This window comes from Dysidea avara, chromosome 2 (genome assembly GCF_963678975.1).
Source record: "Dysidea avara chromosome 2, odDysAvar1.4, whole genome shotgun sequence".
In the NCBI taxonomy this organism is placed as follows: Eukaryota; Metazoa; Porifera; class Demospongiae; order Dictyoceratida; family Dysideidae; genus Dysidea; species Dysidea avara.
The window spans coordinates 23,728,982-23,739,431 of record NC_089273.1 but is presented as its reverse complement, the minus strand read 5'-3'; the positions used below and the strand labels follow the sequence as shown (position 1 = coordinate 23,739,431).

The 10,450-nt window shown below is 38.9% G+C and overlaps 1 long non-coding RNA gene across 1 annotated transcript; it reads left to right on the top strand.

The window, feature by feature from the left end:
- Window positions 1-916: 916 nt before the first annotated feature.
- Window positions 917-1,295, top strand: LOC136245988 (uncharacterized). The gene is made up of 3 exons (XR_010696191.1): window positions 917-989; window positions 1,040-1,115; window positions 1,166-1,295. It is a non-coding gene; the product is annotated as an uncharacterized lncRNA (long non-coding RNA).
- Window positions 1,296-10,450: the final 9,155 nt, after the last annotated feature.

Here is a 10,450-nt window from a genome sequence, read left to right as displayed (position 1 = left end):
CCCCCCCCCCCCTGTAAAATTTTGATTTCTGCAAGCAGGATCCTAACACACCATTTAGTGTGGCAGGACAAAATGAGTGAGTAATATAGTGTAATGGCAATTGATAAAGCTTGCATTCATCTCTCAAGGAAGGATTTACAGAGGTAACATGAGCCTTAGGCCTCTTCAAAACTTGTTAAAAAGATCGATATACTCTAATAAAGCAGTCAGGTATACACTCTAATAGAGCAGTCAGGTTTATATTCTAATAGAGCAGTCAGGTGTACTCTAATAGAACATGCATGTATAAATATATCCATGTCCATATGAAGTTTTTCAGACATTCTAACATTAAATGCAAAACTTAGCATGACCTTATACTGCTATAGCTTTGGTGTGCAGTGTTTAAAGATATAGAGCTCCAGTAATTTATCACTTGTGTTATGCAAAATGAATTCATGCTATGCATATTTGTATAGTTATATTGCTTTGATTGTACATTTGTATCAGTGGATTCATGGCTCTTCTACCACAGTGAGATAACTATCACTTACAGATTACTATGTGTCTCTATGTGTTATGCTGTCTGTTTCCACTAGGTGGCTTTATCTAGTACTACCTTCATCGCGGGGCACTTATATGGATCACAATTAATGTACTTTTTACATACAATATAGCAATTTGCTGAGTTTTGATTCATTAAAATATTGAAAGTCTCTCAGTGGCTGGGGTTTGCGCCCCCACACCCCTGCTTCTGGTAACTCAATGCTAGTGCTGGAACCCCCCTTCAAAAAATCCTGGCTACGCCCCTGAAGGTGATGACTTTTGATCATTGAAATAAGAGAGTTTTCACTGTTGTACATTTTCAGCCATCTTGGCAACATGGAGTGAGTATGAACTGTATTTTTGTATTCTATTTTACTTGTCATTGTTACAGAAGTGTAACTTTAAATCATTGAAATAAGAGACTTTTCACTCTCATGCATCTTCTGTCATCCTGGCAGCATGGAGTGAGTATGAACTGTATTTTTGTACTCTATTTTAATAGTCATTGTTACAGGAGTGTGATAACTTTTGATCATTGAAATAAGAGATTTTTCACTGTCGTACATCTTCTGTCTCCCTGGCAGCATGGAGTGAGTAATAACTGTATTTTTATGTTCTAATTTAATAGTGATTGTTACAGGGATGCGACAACTCTGATTGAAGACTTCAGACTGTCAGTCTCCATAGTTCGTCATTATGAAGTTTTATCATTGTGGATTGCTAACTGTATGCTTTTTTGCATGTGTACTCAATGTTGTGTTTTGTGTCAGTTGTAAACGTTTTAAAGTATAGTTACCGGACTAAATAAGCGGGTCTATATGCGTTTACGGAAAGGGGATTGTGATTGGTGGTATGCACAGACGCGGCGTTTAGGCGGGTAGATTGAGCGGTGCTAATACGGTAAATTAGGCGGGTGTACATGCGGATAAGTCCATGTAGAATGTCTCAGAACATATGCCGGGTGGAGTCAGTCTCGTATACATGGCGGATTCCGCAAAGATAAAGGATTAATCGCCCTCACAGCACTCGTTAAGCAGTAGAACGGGCACCGCCAGATAGCGCGATTTTCATGTGAATGGTGACCTGTGACTGAGGTATTTGGGTGCCACTGGATATCGCTTGAAGTACAGGTTTATACGCTGCTGTTGTGGGAGCTGTTGTAGTTGTGATGAAAGAAGATACAGTGCCTCATTGGTCATTGTAGCCATGGCATTGGTGTGACTGTAGGTTTCGTTGAAATGTTGAAATGTCACTGTAGGAGTTGCATGAGAAGCCTGACCAGTGACAGGTGGGGTGTTGTCAGTGTTATGCGTAATTGCATCAGCCTGTACTTCAAAGAGTCTGGAATTTATTTTCTGCATGGCATAGGTTTCTGGACTTTAGCTACTGTTACAATGCTGAGGGATCTAAGTTGCGACAGCAAAGCCAACAGCCAAGTTGATGGGGTGGCAGAGTGAAGGATTACCTGAGAGTCAGCTCTAGTGTTACGATGGGTTCTTGGCATGATCAGTGGTTGTCTGAGTAATTATTTATAGCGCTATTGGGATGCGATGCTGGTTACAGCAAGTTAATTAATAGCTATTGCTTTAGGAAACAAGCAGAGTTAATTTAGCAAACCCACTAGTTTTAGCTATGTCACACGTTCAGTTGATAGATAAATAATGCAATATATTTAAATTAAGACAGTTACACACAGTGTGACTTAGCTGGTTTTGCAGTGGACCAGCTAGTAGGTTCCAGTTGGTGATGAGGGGTTTCACTGGCATTGCTAAGCATTCTCAGTTAAGCAGCACATGACTTCACAAGCAGCAGCTAGTGTCCAGTGGCGATTTATCCAGTTGTACTTCTCTTGGGTGGGAAACTTCTCTAATTAGACCTCTAAGGGTTGAGGACTAAAATCGGGCACCACACAAACAGATGACACAAATACACAATTGTGGTAAATACAACTCAGTTATATAGCGAATGTGGAATAAAATTATGACATGCACTTATGCAACCAGATGACAGATGGTTCTATAACTTGATTCTGCTCCTGCCCCACCACTCCAGGAAGCTAGCCTGCTAACTTTTGTTTGTTGCTGAGGCAACAAACTACATATTATGCAACTTCATTTTACAAGCTCTACACCCTTTCAGTCAGTCAACTTACTTCTGGTCAGATAGTCAAATTGTTCTTCATTGTATCAAGGGAGAGAAATAGACCAACACTTTTGTAGCTCATCATATTGCTGAGATCCACAACCTCACAAAGCCAGATTGTTGGCGATACTGCCCAACTCTGGACAATCCTGCTGACCTACTTACTAGGAGAATCACTTCGTCACAACTAAAGTTGTCTACCTTGTGGAAACATGGACCACAGTGGCTCACATCCGATGACAATTGGCCAACTTAGAACTTGTCACCTACAATTGAAATGTAAGCACTGGCTGTTACAGCGACCAGCATCAGTCCATCAACTACTCTACAGTGTTCAGGTACCACAGAAATTCACTGCATTATTGACATATACCACTACAGCACACTGTACAGGCTCTTGGAAGTTACTGCTTACACATACAGATTCACCACCAACTGTAAGAAACAATAACAAGAAAGAGAACCTTGTCCATTAACACCATCAGAACTACGCCACGCTCTGATCACTTGGATGAAGCAGAGATATATTCCAGGGAAATTGCAAGCCTTATCAATTCTTCACACATTAAGAGAGTACCATTCATCCTCCAACTACACCTATTTTTGGATGCAAATCACCTGCTACGATCTAACGACAGAATACACAGTGCTCCTCTGAGTGAAGTGACAAAGTTTCCATTTCTGCTCCCACCCAAACATCAGTTAACGTCACTCATCATCCACAGTGTACATCTACAGTTGTTTCATGCTGGGACCAATGCTACTTTAACAGCCATAAGGCAGAAATTTTGGATACCTACTGCTAGGCAACAGATCAAGTCACAATTACACCGTTGTGTCATCAGCTGTAAACATAGTGGGAAGCCATATCAAAAACCTGACCCTCCACCACTACCACAGATTCAAACTTGCACTTCAGTTCCATTCATGATCACAGGCATTGATTTACTGATGCTCTATACGTACGTAACAACCATGCTGAAGAAAAGGTCTAATTTTGTCTGTTTACGTGTGCCATAAGCCATGCCATTCACCTTAAGGTTGTAACCAATTTAACAGTGGACACATTCTTACTGGCATTCACAAGATTTGCCAGTCATATATAGGTCACTCCCACAAATGGTTGTGTCACACAATGCGTCTACATATCTAGTGGCTACAGATGAACTGCAACGGTGTCTGTAATCAGAACATCTCACAGATTATTGGTGACCGGGCCTGCGAAAACAGGGCATGTGGGCACAAACTACACCCCGTCACACAACAGGTAATATCTCAGTTCTGGAACAGAATATTTGTATCCTGTAACTTGCATCATAAAGCCAATTAAATGCTTACTAAGAGTGGAAATGTGCAGTACAATAGCACGATGGTATAAAACGATATGAGTGATGGAAGTTTGAAAAAGCAGGAAAAAATTGTGTGCCCACACGCCCTATTATCGCAGGCCCAGTTACATTGGGTCTTGCATATTGGACAACACTTTCTGATTGAGTTAACACTAGTGTTTTGGAATATTATGACTCATTTCTGATGGGTTAGGATATATTCCAGGAGAAGATAGTCAGTTTTTTAGGCACATAATTATGCAGACATATGCACACACACACACACACACACACACACACACACACACACACACACACACTCACACACACACACACACACACACACACACACACACACACACACACACACACACACACACACACACACTCACACACACACACACACACACTTACAAAAAGACTTTTTGTAATGTAAATCTCAATAAAAACCAGCAAAAGCATCACCCAGTACGAAAAAAATGTAATAGACCATTAAGGTGAAATACGAAACAGTACAGTAGTACTATTAAGTAGGGATCCTCACAAAAATGACACATGACACCTAAAATGCTGCCTTTAAAAACCATCCTAGAAACATCTTATGCAATGAAAATCGGTGGAATAATATTAGTAGAGGTGTACCAACAATTGGATCAGCTAAAATATCAGCCACTGATATGGTAATTTTCACCAATATCGGTATCGGTACAGAACAGCAGGAGGATCGATATCACTACTGATATTTATACAGTAGCAATAGTTTGTATATAAATGGCTTATGCATTGATTTTCTATGTTATCCATGTGACTCTAAAGTACCAGTGGCTTATTTGTCACTCTCTACAAAAAGTACTACGATATGAGAAGCACGAGAAGCCATATAAATACTTGCAATTCTAGTATTTGTTGCTGAAAAGCTATTCACAGTCTTTACAAATGAAGCATTTATAGAGTACCTTTCCAATAAAAAAGAAGGGTCACAGGATAACCAAGGAGATTTGCTGTACCAGCTTTCTCACAAGCCATTAAAATGCAGAGTAAGGCAGAAATGTCTGTTTAAGGCTTCATGGGAATATACACAAAAAATATACCTGGGTGCCTAATTGTCTGGATTACAACAATAGAAACCCAAGCTATATACCAGCACAGGTCATCTACATATTATTGCAGGGTAGGTAAATATACTTTTGTCTGCTTAAAGTTATAATGCAAATTTTGAATCAACAATCAGTTATCGGTTCTTTTGATGGCATCAATATTGAATATCGGTACATGCCAAAAACCCATAATGGCAAATATTAGTCCATTTAACATCAAATACTACACTAAAAACAAGAAAACAGTTACAGGTGGCTGGATATCGAATTTGAAAATCACCAAAACTTAACTTTTGCCTGCCTGCCTGCCCTGCCTGCCTGTCTGCTTGTCTGCCTGCCTGACCACAGTCGCAAGGTTGGAGGCAAAATGAAGCAGCACACAGCTTTGTTTTACGCCACAATAATAAATTCACCAGTGGGATTTGCCTTTTGGGGCTCCAAAGAGTGTGTGCCATCTATGCCTTGTCTTTCCTGTTATGTTTAATCAGGTTGGTCATTTTCTTTAAAGCCATACTGAATCATAAATTTTCCCTATCAACACTTTCCTTGAGCAGCATATTTAGATGCCACAAACCGCTTGCATTCGGTAGATACATGTACTTGTAACTTCATGATAGGTTCAATGTCATGTCTATTAGTATGATCTTAGTTGATTAATAATGATCTAGCACTGAGAAATACCTCTTAACAATCTCTCATGATGACACACCCTGGTATTATTGGCCTAGCTGTATTCATAATGCAAGCACAATGAAAATATGAATTAGAGACACACATCCCTGGTAGTAGGTGAAAGGCTGACTCGAGATACTCTAATACAACAGTCACCCTAACAGAACAGTCACATATGTATAGCTGTATGCTATAACTAAAAAACCAAATAAACTAGTATATTAAACATTATTCATTTAAAAATAAAGTAAGGATCCAAGCAATAAAACATGTACACTACTGAAAGAAGGCTGCTTTACTATGTTGAACTGGGAGTAAATCACAAATAGAAATCAAGCAGTAAACTAACAGATGGGAATATTTCATTTACTCATGATTTACTTAGAGTAAACTAACTAGTAAATTAGCAGTTACTGTTGATTTACTAAGTTAATCATTAGTAAGCTAAACGTTCCCATCTGTTAGTTTACTACTTGATTTTCATGTTAACACCTGGTAAAGCAGCCTTCTTCAAGCAGTGATAAATAGTGAAACATGAGATGAATGATGGTATTACAACATAGTGTGATGGGAGAATCCCTACTTTGGTATTGAACAAAATGATTGTTATAACATGCTAATGTAGTAATTTTTCCAAGCTATGCTGCATACTATCATGCATCTCTTGTTTCACTACTTTTTATCAGTTGGATCCCTACTTCATTGTATTTCTTAATTACTTGTTTAGACATGGCTATTCAAGGGCATAGCTAGCCAGAAGGTGATGGAGGAGCAGGCATACCCCAACAAAACACTCAAAATCATTCATGATTGCAAAAACGGCTAATGACCCAATGGTGGGCTAGCCAACATACGGTGTTGTATTATTACAACCTAAATAACTAGCTACGTAACTACTTCAGTACTGACTGCTTCCAATCGAGGTAGCTATATTCGTCGAGCATCTTCGCACGTGCCACAACTGTACTCCAACAAATTCATCCACAGTCAAGTAGAGTTAATACTTTAGTGCAAATACAAGTTACTTTACGTTAGCCACAGCCTGTGCTGCAGTCCTAGCACTCTGCTGACAGGATGACGTATTCACTCACTTCACTCGGCGAAATTCAAATGCCATGTATTGCACGAAATCCCACCTGTCTTGCTATCAGAACTTGTAAGCTTGACTGATCCACCTGACTGACTGACAAAGTAAAAACAGACTGCACTGCCATACGTACAAAGATCCAGTGTGATTGACTCGATAAAATAAACTTGGTAGCTACATTTATTTAGCTAACACTTTATCACCTCGTAGGCAGTAGGTTCGTAGCGTCATCTGGTCTCCTTTGTCACTTGTGAGTTGTGACTCCTGCCGCGGAGAAGTGGGTCACTCTTTTTAGATTCAAAAATATTCTATCATGCGAGTAATCTAGGCTAAATATAGAAGTATGTCTCTAATATTTTCGTTCGATGGATTCAAGAGCGAATTGAATGTTGTGTGTGCACATTCACTAGCAACCCCTGTTGATACCGCGTAGTAGTGTACATAATTTACAATCATTTGCGTGTCAGTTTAATACTGGTAAACTTGTGACGAAGGTTTAAAAAAATCATTTACCTAGTGATGGGAGGGGCAAATTCCCCCCCTTGCCCCCCCTTAGCTACGCCTCTGTGGCTATTTATATATGTGACTGGATTTGCGAAAAGGGGTCTTCCACACACATCCAGTTAATGAATTTTGACAATCCATAACTTGAGATACGATAAAATTATTGACTTGAAATATGGTCAGTAGTGAGCAACAACATGGTTTAATGGATGGAGAAAATTTGAATGTTGTATCTTTCTGTAACACTAAGTTATGATACACTAAGTTATGATCTTCCAACTCCATAGATTTGGATGTGTATGGAAGACCAATTTTTGCAAATCCGGTCACAATATATGTGACCAGATTTGCAAAAAGGTACCTTTTTCACACACAAAATTTAACCCATTTTTTGAACTTTAAAGCTTCACAACTTTTTGTCATGGCATATAATTGCCTGAATTTTTTCTATATAAGTGTAGCTACAGTATCTGGCTATATTTTGAAACTAAGAGCAAGTGAATCAGACTAAGGACTCAAGTATTACATCATTTTGTTTGCTGGTATGTAAAATGTGTGGAAAAGGTACCTTTTCGCAAATCCGGTCACATATATGTATGTATATTACATTCATCTTTGTTGTGTTGTGATTACTTATCAATGCATTAATTTTTAGAGGTGTACTGATATGGTTTTTTTTGCTTTTGCAGATATCCGATATTGATGCAGCTAAAAGTAGCTGATACTGATATAACCGATTCGATATCTGTATAAATTATACCTTTATTTTGTATGGATCCAATATCTGTATATACTTATATTTTGTATGTTTAACATTAGAGGACATTGAAACAATTAAACAAGGTACACTCACACTGTTATATTATAGTTACTGCCTGCTGTAAGTATAGTCATTCCCAACTAATGCAAAGTTGTACTTAATCATCAATAGTGAGAGACCGTTTCTCATCATATACCTCAACAGCACCAGAGAAAAGACGCTCTGAATGAACACTTGTTGCCGGAGAGGGAAGATATCTCCGTGACACCTTTGCTAATATTGCATAATGTTTATAATGATCTTGCCACCACTTGAAGGGGTTGCCTTTCTTAAAATCTAGCAAGGGGGCAGAATGGAACTGGTCAACTTCAGGCTCACTAGGTTCTATGTCTTCACCAGTGGGCGTGGCTGGACATGCAGACTGATTGGACTCTTGTATGATTTCTGACAAACAACCCCAAAGCTTGCTGCTACTACTTTCTTCTTCTGAAGCAATTCGTTTTGCTGCAGGTTCATATACTTCAATCTCCTCTTTAGCAGGTAAATATTCTTTCAGTAGCAACCTCTTGCTGAATTGATGTGTTGATCCACTGCTAAAAAACTTATCTTTATATCTTGGGTCTAACAACGTAGCAAGTAGAAGAAAATCTTTGTCTTCAATATCAACAAACCTTGAATGCAGTGAATCTAGCATTTTGCTTTTCATGGCACGAACACCAATTTCTTCAGCCTCTTTTTCTAATACCTTAGTTAAGGCTCTTACAAGTGGTATAACTTGGGATATTGATGCAGCTTCTGCAGAAATATTTCTTGTTATTTCTTCAATAGGTGACATGATATCGATAACTTTGGAAGCAATATCCAGTTGTGAAGCAGTAAGCACAGGTATTGATCCGTCAACACCATATGCAGCAATTGCCATTTTTTGTTCAACAATTGACTGAATCATGTATAATGATGAGTTCCAATGAGTTGGCTCATCTTACTTCAGTTGATGTTCAGGCAACCCAAGGCTCTTCTGAATCTCTTTAAATGTTCCATATGCCAATGTAGACCTCTTAAAATGGCCTACTATGCGTCGACAAACTGCAAGCAAATCGACTACACATCGTTGAGCCAGCACACCATTATTGACTACAAGCTGGAGGCTATGAGCAAAACACCCATAACTTGGAATGGCGGCATCTCTCATTGCTTTTTCCATGTTTGCAGCATTGTCACGTAATACTAAGTGTACACTGCTTTTTTCAATGTCCCACTCTGAAAACATAGAAGTTAATTTTGCACAGATTGCACTTCCAGTATGTGAACCTTCTAACTCCTTCACACACAACACTGCAGATACTTTTGTGAAATCTTGCTCAACCCAATGAGCCGTCAGACTCAACAGGGAATGTGTAGCAACATTCGTACTCCACCCATCTGTAGTAAAGCTGTAGTATTCTATACCACGAGCATGTAGCTTCTTCATCAATTCTTCTTTGATACCAATGTCAATTTTTCTTAGTATAGTTTCAGTCACATATTTTCTGCTAGGAACATTATACCTAGGCTCTAATGCACCAACAAATCGTAAAAACCTACATCTTCAACAACTTACATCTTGTCTTTGACTTTCCTTCTTGTCTTTAATTTTACAGAATTTCTGATACACAAGTGGGTGGTTAACCCTCAGATGGCTAACCAAATTTGAAGTAGTAAATGCCTTGCTGTTGTCTCCACCTTGTGATACTACCTCTGAACATATTTCGCATTCCGCAATTTTTTTGTTTTGGCACACACTAAAAAATTCCTGATCTCCACACAGCCTTAAGTCTTGGCTTAGGAGCAACAGGCGTTGAAAGCAGCAAAGCTGCAGCAGTTGTACTAGCTAGTGGTCCTTCAGCACCAGAAGTCACGGTGACAGTTTTCGAGGTGGCAGTAACTGTATCCGACAATAACGACGATGGTTCTAGTGTTGGACTTAAAGGAGAGTCACACGAAGACAAAGACATTTCAGTTCACATTAAAAAACGTGGCAAATGGCATTAATAGGAATAATTATCTATACTCATGCACAGATATTGGTACAACGTAAACAACTGTACCGATTACCAATATTGCAAAAATTTCCATATCGGTAGCCGATATATCGGCCAAGCCGATAATCGGTACACCCCTATTAATTTTCTGTTTCGACACTTTCACTCCACAAAATTACTTAAAGTTCTTGGCACTGCTATAAGAGGTATGTATTACTAGCTAGTAGCAGTAGTAATAATTGTAATATCCATGTGTAAATCCATCACAGGGTCGACCATGACAATCTAAGATGTAGTAGCACCAATAGTAATCA